Source organism: Alligator sinensis, unplaced genomic scaffold, assembly GCF_000455745.1.
Source record: "Alligator sinensis unplaced genomic scaffold, ASM45574v1 scaffold113_1, whole genome shotgun sequence".
NCBI lineage: Eukaryota > Metazoa > Chordata > Crocodylia > Alligatoridae > Alligator > Alligator sinensis.
Window position 1 is genome coordinate 321,074 of NW_005842918.1, and position 12,265 is coordinate 333,338.

The following is a 12,265-nucleotide window of genomic DNA, read 5'->3' on the forward strand; positions in this document are numbered from 1 at the left end:
TTCCCACACCTCCAAAAGGCTATAGAAGAACTGGAGAAGGTCCAGAGAAGGGCAACAAGGATGAAAGGCTCTCAGGAGATCACATCTAGTCCAACCCACTGCTCCAGGCAGGATCAGTCTTGAAACCATCCAAGACAAGGCTTTGTCCAAACTTCTTCATCCTTCTTGTTCTCATATGTGCCTTTTATAGAACTGGAGAAGGTCTAGAGAAGGGAAACAAGGATGACAAGTGCTATGGAGGGGCTTCCTTAGAAGGAGAGACTGAGGCCAGGCCTGGTCAGGATAGAAGAGAGATGCTTGAGGGGGGACAAGAGAAGGGGTTACAACATACTAAAGAATGAAGAGAAAGTCACTAGGAATATATTCTTGACTGTCTCTCACCAGACAACAACAGGTCAGTGCACTAAACTAGAGGTTGGTTGATAATGAACATCAGGCAGGTCTTTTTCAACCAGGGTGGGACTTGTGGCCACCAAATCTGGTAGAAGCTGAGAGTGTAGCCAGATTCACTAAGGGATTGGATACGCTCTTGGAGGAAAGGGGCATTGGTCACTTTTGAGCATGGTAGTGAGGCTGCACAGCCTCTGGATCAGACCTTCAATGCTGGAGGCTGCCCAGGAGAGAGAAACAGGGGGAGAGACCCTGCTCATATCCAGATCACTCTCCTTTCCAGCCTCCACCCTATGCTGCCACTGGACACAGGAGGCAAAATAGATGAAGGGTTTGATCCAGGGAATGGCAATTCTTATGTTCCTTTAGCACCATCTATTTCATTACAGGGTTGGTGGTTGAAGTGGGATCCTGTAGCTATAACTACCAGTTCCCTTCTCTTTCCATTCCAGACACCCTGATGCCATCCTGTAGTGTGGTCCATTGCAGGGCAGGAACCTTCTGCAGGATGAGAGATGGACAACCAGAGTGTGTGCCCCTCTCCGAAGCCACATGCTGGGCCATGGGCTACTTGCATTTCCAGACCTTTGATGGGTGGACATATGACATGCGGGGCATCTGCACCTACATGGTAGCCCAGACTTGCGGGGAGGCATCCAACCTCCCTGCTTTCAATGTCACAGCCACCACTGACAGCAGGGAAAACTCACTCATCTCGTACATCACCTCGCTCACTGTCCAAGTCTATGGAGTCAAGGTCACGGTGGTCAGGTCTGAGGTTGGCTTTGTGAGGGTGAGTGTATGAAACAGTGCTGGCAGCTGGGATGCCTGGGTTCTTTCCCTAGCTGTTGGAGGAGGAGTGGACTCTGGGTTAGAGAAGCAGGGGGAGGTGGCTGGGATCCTGGTCACCTGGGTTCTTTCCCATTCTGGGAAGGGAGAAGGATCTGGTGGGTTGGAGTAGGGGGAGCTGGGACCCTGGACATCTGGGTTATATCTTTGGCTCTTGGAGAGGAATGGAGTCTAATGGGTCAAAGTAGGGGTGAGAGTAACCCTGGACACCTGGGTTATAGCCTCGCTCTGAAGCCTGAGCAAGGCCCAGTAGGTGATGAAGGGATCACAGCATTCAGGAGTTGGTCTGATCTCTTCCATTTCTCCCTCCAAAGGTGAATGGTGCCCGGGCCCACTTACCCCTCTCGCTGCACCACAGGGCCCTGCTCCTGTCCCAAGCTGGCTCCCACCTTCTTCTCGTCACTGACTTTGGCCTCCGAGTCTCCTATGACTGGCACCACCACCTACGTCTCCACATCCCTAGCACCTTCTCTGCTCACCTCTGTGGCCTGTGCGGAAATTACAATGGAGACCCTGCTGATGACTTGCCTGATGCCCCTACCCTTGCCCAGAGCTGGCCACTGGGTGACAGTAACCAGTTGTGTTGGCATGACTGCTTTGGGACCTGCGGGTCCTGCACCCAAAAACAGTCTTTAGCCTATGCTGGGGAGGCCTGGTGTGGCCTGATGGCCAAGGCAGGCGAGGGTCCCTTCAGCCCCTGTCATGCCAGGGTGAACCCAGGGGTCTATGTGTACAATTGCATGGCCGACCTGTGCCACCACAATGGCTACCGGGAGGTGCTGTGTGAGGCCCTGGCAGCCTACGCCACTGCCTGCCAACTGCTTGGAGTGTCCATCAGGGACTGGCGGGAGCTTGCACGGTGCTGTGAGTATCTGGGGCAGAGGATTGGAAGAAGGGGACCAGAGACCCCCAGTCTTGGAGCCCAGACTCCTGGGTTCTGTTGGAAAGCAGTGGGGTTTTGGGGGGGAGCAGGGAGGGGCTGTAACAGCAGGGGCTGGAAGCTTGGACACATGGGAGGGAAATAGGGTATTCCTGGCTATAAGAAGGCGTCTTAAGCCAGTAGTTTGGGACCTAAAGACTCCTGGGTCCTCTCCTGGCTCCAAGAATCAGTTTCTCCATCCCTCTCTGGAGACACCTCTAATGTGGAGGAGCTCCTGTCCACAGACATGTAGATGGGATAGGGAGCTGGCACTAGACCTGTGGTGGCCCTCATGATGTGAGCCTTCCATCCCTGTCCTTCCTTCTCTCCCTAGCCTTGGAGTGTCCCCAGGAGAACAGCCAGTACCAGCTCTGTGGGACTGCATGCCCTGCCACGTGTATGAATGAAGATGATCCCAGCAGCTGTCCATTCCCTTGCATGGAAACCTGCCAGTGCAAAGCTGGCTACGTGCTGAGCCAGGGGCGCTGTGTCCCCACGAGCGGCTGTGGGTGCATGTTCGAGGGGCGCCCCTATGCTCCTGGTGAGACTGTCTGGAATGACACATGTAACATGCGATGTACATGCAGTGCCACCACTGGCCATGTCTCATGCACATCTGCAGCTTGTAAGCCCTCTGAGCAGTGTGGGGTGGTGAATGGTGTGTGGGGGTGCTACTCCACCTCCTACGCCACCTGTTCAGTGGGGCGGACCCCACACTATATCACCTTCGATAGGCAGCGGTACAATTTCCAGGGCACCTGTCGGTACCAGCTGGCTGCCCTGTGCCAGGGAGCAGAGGGGCTGGTGAGCTTCCACATTGACATCCAGGAGCAGAGTGAGATGGCACCTGTCCAGGTCCGGGTGTATGAGACCAACATCCAGATCAATCTCCGCTTCCCTGGCAAAGCCCTGGTGAGTTACAGATACAAATCTGTGGGGCATCCAAAATAAAAGGTAGGGCACCATTAAGAAGGGAATTGAAAACTCTGACTCTTGGGTGTGGGGGAATGAGGGCTGGTGGGTTTGAGTTGGGAGCCTGGAGACCAGGGTCTATCTTAGCTCTGGAAGGAAAGTGAGGTCTAGTGAGAGAGAGCTGGGAGCCTGAACACCTGTGGTCTATCCTAGCTCTTTCAAAGACTAGGCAAAGTCTTTGAAAAAATTATCAAGGCTCACATTTGTGAGAGCCCGGCAGGACAAATTATGCTGAGGGGAAACCAGCACGGGTTCGTGGCAGGCGGATCGTGCCTGACCAATCTAGTTTCGTTTTATGACCAGGTTACGAAACGCCTGGACACAGGAGGAGGGGTGGATGTCGTATACTTAGACTTCAGGAAGGCCTTCGATACGGTATCCCACCCCATACTGGTGAACAAGTTAAGAGGCTGTGACTTGGATGACTACACAGTCCGGTGGGTGGCGAATTGGCTGGAGGGTCGCACCCAGAGAGTCGTGGTGGATGGGTCGGTATCGACCTGGAAGGGTGTGGGAAGTGGGGTCCCACAGGGTTCGGTCCTTGGACCGATACTCTTTAATGTCTTCATCAGTGACTTGGACGAGGGAGTGAAATGTACTCTGTCCAAGTTTGCAGATGACACAAAACTGTGGGGAGAAGTGGACACGCCGGAGGGCAGGGAACAGCTGCAAGCAGACCTAGACAGGTTGGACAAGCGGGCAGAAAACAACAGAATGCAGTTCAACAAGGAGAAATGCAAAGTGCTGCACCTAGGGAGGAAAAATGTCCAGCACACCTACAGCCTAGGGAATGACCTGCTGGGTGGCACGGAAGTGGAAAGGGATCTTGGATTCCTAGCGGACTCCAAGATGAACACGAGTCGGCAGTGTGACGAAGCCATCAAAAAAGCCAATGGCACTTTATCGTGCATCAGCAGATGCATGACGAATAGGTCCAAGGAGGTGATACTTCCCCCTATCGGGCGCTGGTCAGACCGCAGTTGGAGTACTGCGTGCAATTCTGGGCGCCGCACTTCAAGAGGGATGCGGATAACCTGGAGAGGGTCCAGAGAAGGGCCACTCATATGGTTAAGGGCTTGCAGACCAAGCCCTACGAGGAGAGACTAGAGAAACTGGATCTATTCAGCCTCCGCAAGAGAAGGTTGAGAGGCGACCTTGTGGCTGCCTATAAGTTCATCACAGGGGCACAGAAGGGAATTGGTGAGTATTTATTCACCAAGGCGCCCCCGGGGGTTACAAGAAATAATGGCCACAAGCTAGCAGAGAGCAGATTTAGATTGGACATTAGGAAGAACTTCTTCACAGTTAGAGTGGCCAGGTCCTGCTTATGCAGGGGGTCAGACTCGATGATCTATTGAGGTCCCTTCCAACCCTAACATCTATGAATCTAAGCTCTGGTTGGGGAGTGAGACCTGGTGGGTTAGTTTAGGACAGGGGCTGGCAATTATTTTGGGCAGAGGGCTGCTTACTGAGTTTTGGCAAGCCATCGAGGGCCACATGACAGGCAGCCCAGGGCAGATAAATATTAATTTTCTAAATTTTTTAGAGGCCCCGCAGGCCAGATAGAATGGCCTGATGGGCCGCATCTGGCCCCCGGGCAGCATGTTGCCCACCCCTGTTTAGGAGCTCATACACCTGGGTTCTCTCCAGCTCTGGAAGAGGTGTGGGGGCTTAGAGCAGCAGGGGCTGGGTTCCAGGACACCTGGTTTCTCCATTATCCTGCCATGATACAAATCCATGGGGTACCCATGTCTTGAATCCTGTGTTCAGTTCTGGTCCCCACATCTCCACAAGGATGGAATAGAGCTAGAAAAGGTCCAGAGAATGGCAACCAAATGATCAGAGGCCTGGAGCCCCACTACTAGACCAGGAGAGTCTAAGAAGGCTCAAACTCTTCGATTTGGAAAGGAGAAGGCTGAGGGAGGAGAGGAGAGAGGTCTATGACATCATGAAGGGTGTGGACCAAGTGAAAAGGGACATGTTGTTCACTAAGTCCAAGAATAGAATTAGGGGCACCTGCTCAAAAGAGTAGGTAAGTGGTCTGGTGGATCGATGAAAGGTTATATAGGTAAATGGTAGGGCTGTGCGAAGCTTCAGGTGGTGATTTGATTCGGAGGAGATTCGGCCCAATTTGGTGGCTGAATCTCTGAATCCATATCAAAACAGGGGACCAATTGAAAGGTCCGAATCGATTCAAAGCTCTCTGAATCTTTGGAAAAGATTCGGAGAGCTTTGATGATTTGATGATGAGTTCCCAGTGGCTGCAGCAGGGAGCTGCAGCTGACTCCAAGCTGGTAAGTATTAGGGGCGGGGGAGGGGCCAATGGGAGGCCCCTGCCAGCCCCTCCATTTCCTTCCGTCCCCCTGCCCCTGACTACTCCCCCAGCACCGCCCCCCCATGGCTGCTCCACCCGCCCCAGCTCCCGGTACTTTAAAAAAAAGCTCACTGGGTGCTGTCAGGCAGGGGGCAATCCCTGCTGCCCCTCACTGCCCCACGCTGCATGGGGAGCTCTGCACGAGCCCCCCCGACCCCCCTCCACTTACCTGGCCCCCGCACGGGCGCCCTGCCTGGGCCAGCTCCAGCCCTTTAATAAAAAAAAAAATGGAGAAAAGCCCCGGGACTCACTGCTCCTGGTGTCCTCAGAGCTTTGGGGGCTCGTGCAAAGCCCCCCATGTGCCGTGGGGCAGCAGGGATCGCCCCAGCCAGCAGGAGCAGTGAGTCTAGGGTGTTTTTTCTTAATGGGCCAGAGCTGGCCCAGGCAGGGCACCTTTGGGGAGGCTGGGGGAGTGAGGGGGGGTCAGGGGGCTCGTGCAGAGCCCCCCACGCAGCGTGGGGCAGTGGCGGGAAGTGGGAATCACCCCTCACCCAGCAGCACCTGCTGAGCCAGGGTTTTTTTTTTTTAACTAGTGCTGGGAGCTGGGGTGGGTGGGGCAGCCATTGCCGGGCTGGGAGATGGGCGGGGGATGGGCCTGGCTTGCCTGATTCAGAGATTTGGGCAGCAGCTGAATTTGAATCAGATTCGACTGAATCAAATTGGGACAGTGATCTGAATCACCGAATTGAATCACTGTCCCCCAAATCGACTGAATCCAAAGCCAAAGCGAATACTAGCTGCTTTGCACAGGCATAGTAAATGGATGGATGGATGGATGGATGAGTGTGTAGGAAAGCGAGTGGGTGGGTGGATGGATGGATGCACGTATAGATTTCATAGACACTAGGGCTGGAAGGGACCTCACAAGATCATTGGGTCCAGCCCCCTGCCCAAGGGGCAAGAAGTAAGTGAGGGTGAGATCACCCCAGCAAGATAAGCATCCAAGGATATATCCTAAAATCCTAAAACTTTAAATGAAAACACTTTCATAGAGAAGAAAATATAAAAAAATAACTCTTGCAAACTATGGTTAAAAATCAGATAACAGGAGGTAGCCGTCTAACTACCTTTTGAGATCTGAACCAATTTGCCCAGGGTCAAAACATGAGAGAATGCATCAGGGTAAAGAACTGAACACAAATCTCCAAAATTCCAGCTTACCCCTAGGCCTTAGGTCAGGGGCGGGCAATAACTTAGGCTGGAGGGCCACTCAAAGAGTTTTGGTGAGCTGTTGAGGGCTGCAAGTGTAGACCCACCCCCTGGTTGCCATCTTGGGACCAGAAGTCCTGCCCCCTGACCTCTGACCCTGGAAGTCCCTCCCCTTGCCCCCAGAAGTACTTCTTTTGGGAGGGGAGGGTTGTCATCTTGGAACCAGAAGAAAAAACAAATCATAAATGGATGGATGGACGGATGGACGGAGGGACGGACAGATGGATGATTATGTAGGTAAATGGATGGATGTATAAGGAAGCAGATGGATGGATGTGTAGGTAAGTGGATGGATAGATCTGAAGGTAAGTAGGTAGATGGACAGATGGATGGATGGGTGTGTAGGAAAGTGAGTGGGTGGATGGACTGGATAAATCTATGGATGATGGATCTATTCATGGCTATTGAACACAAGGGTTGGAGATGTTTCCTCTGGCATCTCTAACCCAATAGATGGTGGATGTCATGGAGAATATTGAATAAAGGATAGATCACTCTTGACATATTTAGTTTCATGTTCTCCTTGTATAGACTCCACCCTTGCCACTGCTAGAGACAGGATACTGGGTTAGATGGACCATTGATCTGACCCAGCCTGGCCCTGCTGGTGCTCTTATGAGTTTCATGAAGCCACTTCTGATTCAACACCAGGATCATTAGTCACCTGAAGAATGGTTGCAGTCCAGGTTGGCTTCCCAAGGGAGTTGCGGACTCTCCATCCTTGGAAGTCTTCAAGAACAGGTTGAATATATGCTTGTCTGGGCTGGTTTGTCAGAGACAATTCTGCCTTGATCTGGTTGGACCAGATGTGACCTCTGGAGGTCCCTTTCGGCCCTACTTTACAATTCTATGATTTGACGCATTTTTGGTTAATTTTTGCAGGTAAACGGTTTCTTATTTAACCTCCCCTTCAACCTTGATGCCAACAAAATCTCCATATACAGAAGGGGCTGGGCCATGGTGATCCAGACGGACTTTGGCCTCACTGTGACCTTCACAGAATGGTCCGGCCGTACTGCCATCACCCTGCCAACCACCTACATGGGTGCTGTGTGTGGCCTCTGCGGCAACTTCAATGGAGATGCTGAAGATGACTTCCTCATGAGTGATGGTCACCTGGCATCAAACCCCACCAGCCTGGGCCAGAGCTGGGCTGTAGGGGGGACCTCAGGCTGCTCTGTGGTCAGGATCCAGCCACAGCCAGATCAAGAAGCTCTGAAACAGCAGCAATATAGCACTAAGGGCCAGTGCCAGGTCATCCTGGACAAAAGTGGCCCTTTCAGGATGTGTCACAGCAAGGTGGACCCCCAGGGCTACTTCTCAGATTGTGTGTATGACTACTACTTACAGCAAGGCCAGCAGGACATCATCTGCCAGGCTGTGGCCAGCTATGTGGCAGCATGTCAGGAGGCTGGAGCAATGGTGCACCCCTGGAGGACACAGAAGTTCTGCCGTGAGTTCACTTCCCCCTGCACCCTCTTCCTGTCCAGGGCTGGTCGTCCCCTTGCTGGGGGCAGAGGTCCATCTAAAATCAGAGCTCTCCTGGGGCCTGTCCTGAGTCCAGTATTGTTTAACAACTTTACCAATAATTTGCATGATGGGTTTGAGGGGATGCCTAGCAAATTTGAGGATGACGCCAAGTTGGGTGGCATTGGGGACACTCCAGAGGGCAAGGCTAGGATCTAGAATGAGCTGGGCAGACTGGAGAAATGGTCCACAGTCCACCAGATGAGATTCAACAAGGACAAGTTCTAAGTCCTGCAGCCCAGTGCAGGGCCACAGCAATGATTAGGGCAGGCACAGCTGATGTGGCCAAGCTGGAAGATCCAGGGTTATTGAGTCTGGAGAAGAGAAGGCTGAAGGGGGATTTGATCACAGTCTTCAAGTCCTTGAAGGGTGATGACAGAGAGGATGGAGATGGGTTTTTCTCCACAGTCACAGGGGACTGGACTAGGAACAATGACCTCAAGTTTCAGTAGGTTGGAGATGAGGAAGAACTTTCTGACAATGAGAGTGGTCTGGCAGTGGAACAGGCTTCCCAGAGTTGTGGTGGAGTCTCTATCCTTGGAAATGTTCAGGAGAAGGTTAGCTGGACATGTGACTGGGGTAGTTGAGTCAAGGATGATCCTACCTTGAGCAGGGAGCTGGACTAGATGTGACCTTGTGAGGTCCCTTCCAGCTTGCCTTTCCTATGATCTCTCCTTCTTCTGTTCCTTCATTGTCTTGTCTCCAAGGAAAAAGATGGGCCTGAACTGAAGCCTCTGGAACTTTGTTCTCATTTTTCTCTGTTACCCTGAGCCAGGAGAGATGCTCTATATGCTTTCTGTGGCCCATCCAGCTCTCCACTTGGAAATCTGGCATTGTTGGGAATGGGATGGAGCTCTGCAATAGGTGGTCCTGCCTTTAGCAGGGGCCTAGAGTAGAGGTGCCTTCCAGCCCCACTTGGGACCTCACCTGACATCACATGGGAATAAATTACCAACAAGTCAGCAAGGATAAATTGTGTAGAGCAGTTCCCAGGCCATGAACCCATCCCGTGCTCCACACACTTGCCATTGGTGCCATTGCTGCTGCTGTCATTCAAATCATAGAAATCCTAGAGATGTGGGGTGGAAGGGACATCCAGAGGTCACATCTAGCCTGACCCCTTGCCTGAGGCAGGATCAGGCCTGGCCAAACCACCTCAGACACATCCAGCATCCAAGTTCTTTGTAAAACTACCATGAACCCTCATGCAAGACCAGGCATCACACCTGAACCTGCTCCAGGGAAAGCAGGGGGACTGCAGCGGCCAACATCCTGCTGCTGCAAAAGGTTGTTAACATACACTCGAGATATCCCAGACAGAGGCCATGACCCTGCTGCAGAGGAAGACAACCCCCGCCCCCCACCACCTATACCAATCTCACCGGGGGAATCCCTTCCTGCCCTCAATACAGCATTGGTGTGACCAGGAGCAGAGGGGCAAGACACTCTAGCCAGGACCCTCTAGCTTTGATCCCAGCAGGAGCATTGGCACAGCCCCATCCCCAGCTTGGGTTGCAACCGACAAGCAATGCCTTTAAGGGAGACTTAACCCCCCCCTGACAGATGGCACAGAAAGGAGAGTCAGGGGCAACCAGCAAAGCCCAGAAGCCTGGAAAATCCCCATAGTAGAGCACAGGCATCGCTATGCCTAGATCATCCCCTTCAACTTCTCCTTGAACCTCTCCAGTGATGGAGAGGCCACGCCTTTCCTGGGTATTTATTCCACTGCCTCCCTGCTCTTACACTGAAGATTTATTTTCCTGGGATCTCAACCTACTTCCTGCAAGTTCAAGCCGTGGGTTCACGTCCTCCTGTCTACAGCCGGAGAGCAAAGGTGCCTTCCCTCTTCTTCATGGCAGCCCTTCAAGTCTTTCTGTGTGCCTTTTCCTGGACATGCCCTGCTCCTTCAGCCTCTCCTCATATGACTGGTGGCATGTACCCCACCGGCATGTGCCCCCGCACATAGACATGCCCCTTGGATCCACAAGCCCCCGTGCTGCGGACCCTAGTTTGAAAACCACTGTCCCATTTCATGATCTCAGCAAGGCAGGCAGTCTGTTTCCCACCCACCGCCCCACCCAGGTAAGTTTAAGCCTTTCCTTGTAGCAAAGAGCCAAGTAGCAGCAGCAGAGAAGCCCGGGTTTGGTCCAGAATGCGAACTGCTGCTACCATATTTCCTCACACATAATACGCACAGCAATTCCCAGCTGCTGGGTTTTGGGGGTGGGAGGGTGTAACCAGGTTCTGCTCCAGGGGTGGCCAGGATGCCCCAGGAGCCCCTTCAGCCCTTGCCAACCTGGCTCTCTTTGGGCACTCTCCCATTTACTTTCTTGCTATGCCTTCATGTTATTATCCTTTGAGAAAAGGGAGGCTGCCCTAGGGCTTCCCAAGCCTGATCTTACACTCCTGAGCTCAGGTGTCTTTGCTCTTGGCCTTAAGAGCTAATTACACGACTCCGACTGCCCCTTACACCACGCCCATACCTCGCAGGTGATACTTCTTCCAGTTGACACACACCCCTCTTGGGCTGCAGGTTCCCAGCCCCACTCCTCGCCCCTCCTGGGCTACTGCTCCTTGGCCACCTCGGTCTCTGGCTGTAACCCCTGGTCTTTTTCCCTTCTGGACCCTGCAGTGGAGACTCTTGGGCTCTCCTGGCCTCACCAGTCTCTGGCTGTGGCCTTCCTCAGCCTATGCCCCATCTCTGGGTCCTGGCCTTGCTCCTGGACCAGTGACACGCACCCTTCCTGGGCTCAAGCTCTCTCTCTTTGGGCCCCCAGGCCTTCTATTCTGAGTTCCCAGGCCTTTCTGTCCTGCCACTGCCCTATTCCTGGGATCTGGCCTTACTCCCAGGCCTCTCCATCCTTCTTCTATCCTGTTCCTGGGCCTGTTGGGACCTCCTCCACCCCTTAGTCCCATCCACAAGCCTCCAGAGTCGCTTACCCCAGCTTACATGTTAACCAGGAGCCCTGCTGCAGCCCTGCTTCCAGGAGCTTGTCTCTTCATGGCACTCCCTGACCAGCTCAGGCCCTGGGTTTATATGCCTCAATCCCAGCCCCATTCTGGTCAGATGACTAATTGGCCCCTGCCACACCTGCAGGCCTCTTCTCTGAAAGTGATGGGCACAGTAAGCTCCCTGTAAGGGGGGAACACTTATTGTATATGAGAAAATATGGTAACCCAACCTTGGAGACCAAGACTTAGGGGTCTCCACTGAGCTTACCCATTTGAGATGGTGACTCAATTCCCTACCACAAGCTAACTTTGTCTCTGTTCCACCCGCAGCTCCATCCTGTCCTCCCAACAGCCACTATGAAACATGCAGCAAAGGCTGTGACCTCTCGTGTGGCCATCTATACTCCCCAACTCAGTGCACAGCTGGGTGTATGGAAGGCTGCATGTGCAACGAGGGATTTCCCCTCAGTGGGAACCACTGCATAACCCTTTCCCAGTGCGGATGCCTCCACAAGGGACTTTACTACCAGGCTGGGGAGATTTTCTACCCTGAGGCTTCCTGCAAAAACCAATGCGAGTGTCGGCCTGGGGGGGATGTTAGGTGTCAGGAACACACCTGCCGCACCGGTGAGGACTGCCTGACAGTGGACGGCATCCGACGATGCTATCCGCTTCGATCTGCCAGCTGCCTCGCAACTGGCCTTTCCCACTACCTCTCCTTCGATGGGCTCTCCTTTGACTTCCAAGGCACCTGCACCTACACCCTAGTCAAGACCTGCACCCTCACAGGGAAGCTGATGCCCTTTGTGGTCACCCTAGAGAAGGAGGTAATGGGACATGGGAAGGTCTCCGTCGCCAAGACGGTGTTCGTTGAGGTCTATGGAATTGTACTCACCCTGTTGCCTCACAGCTGGGGAAGCATCAGAGTAAGACTCTTCTTTGCTTCTATCTTCACATACCTTCCCCACCCCCTCAAAAAAAAATCAGCCCTACAAAGTTGGGTTGCGCTTATCTTAAGCGAGGCAGCTAATTTCTGCACTGGGGATGGCGGGGGCAAGGTGGGGGTGGGATGG

The 12,265-nt window shown here is 53.2% G+C and overlaps 1 pseudogene; it reads left to right on the forward strand.

Annotated features, from left to right (window-relative positions):
• Window positions 1–12,265, forward strand: part of LOC102383661 — a 60,968-nt pseudogene that overhangs the window by 21,950 nt on the left and 26,753 nt on the right.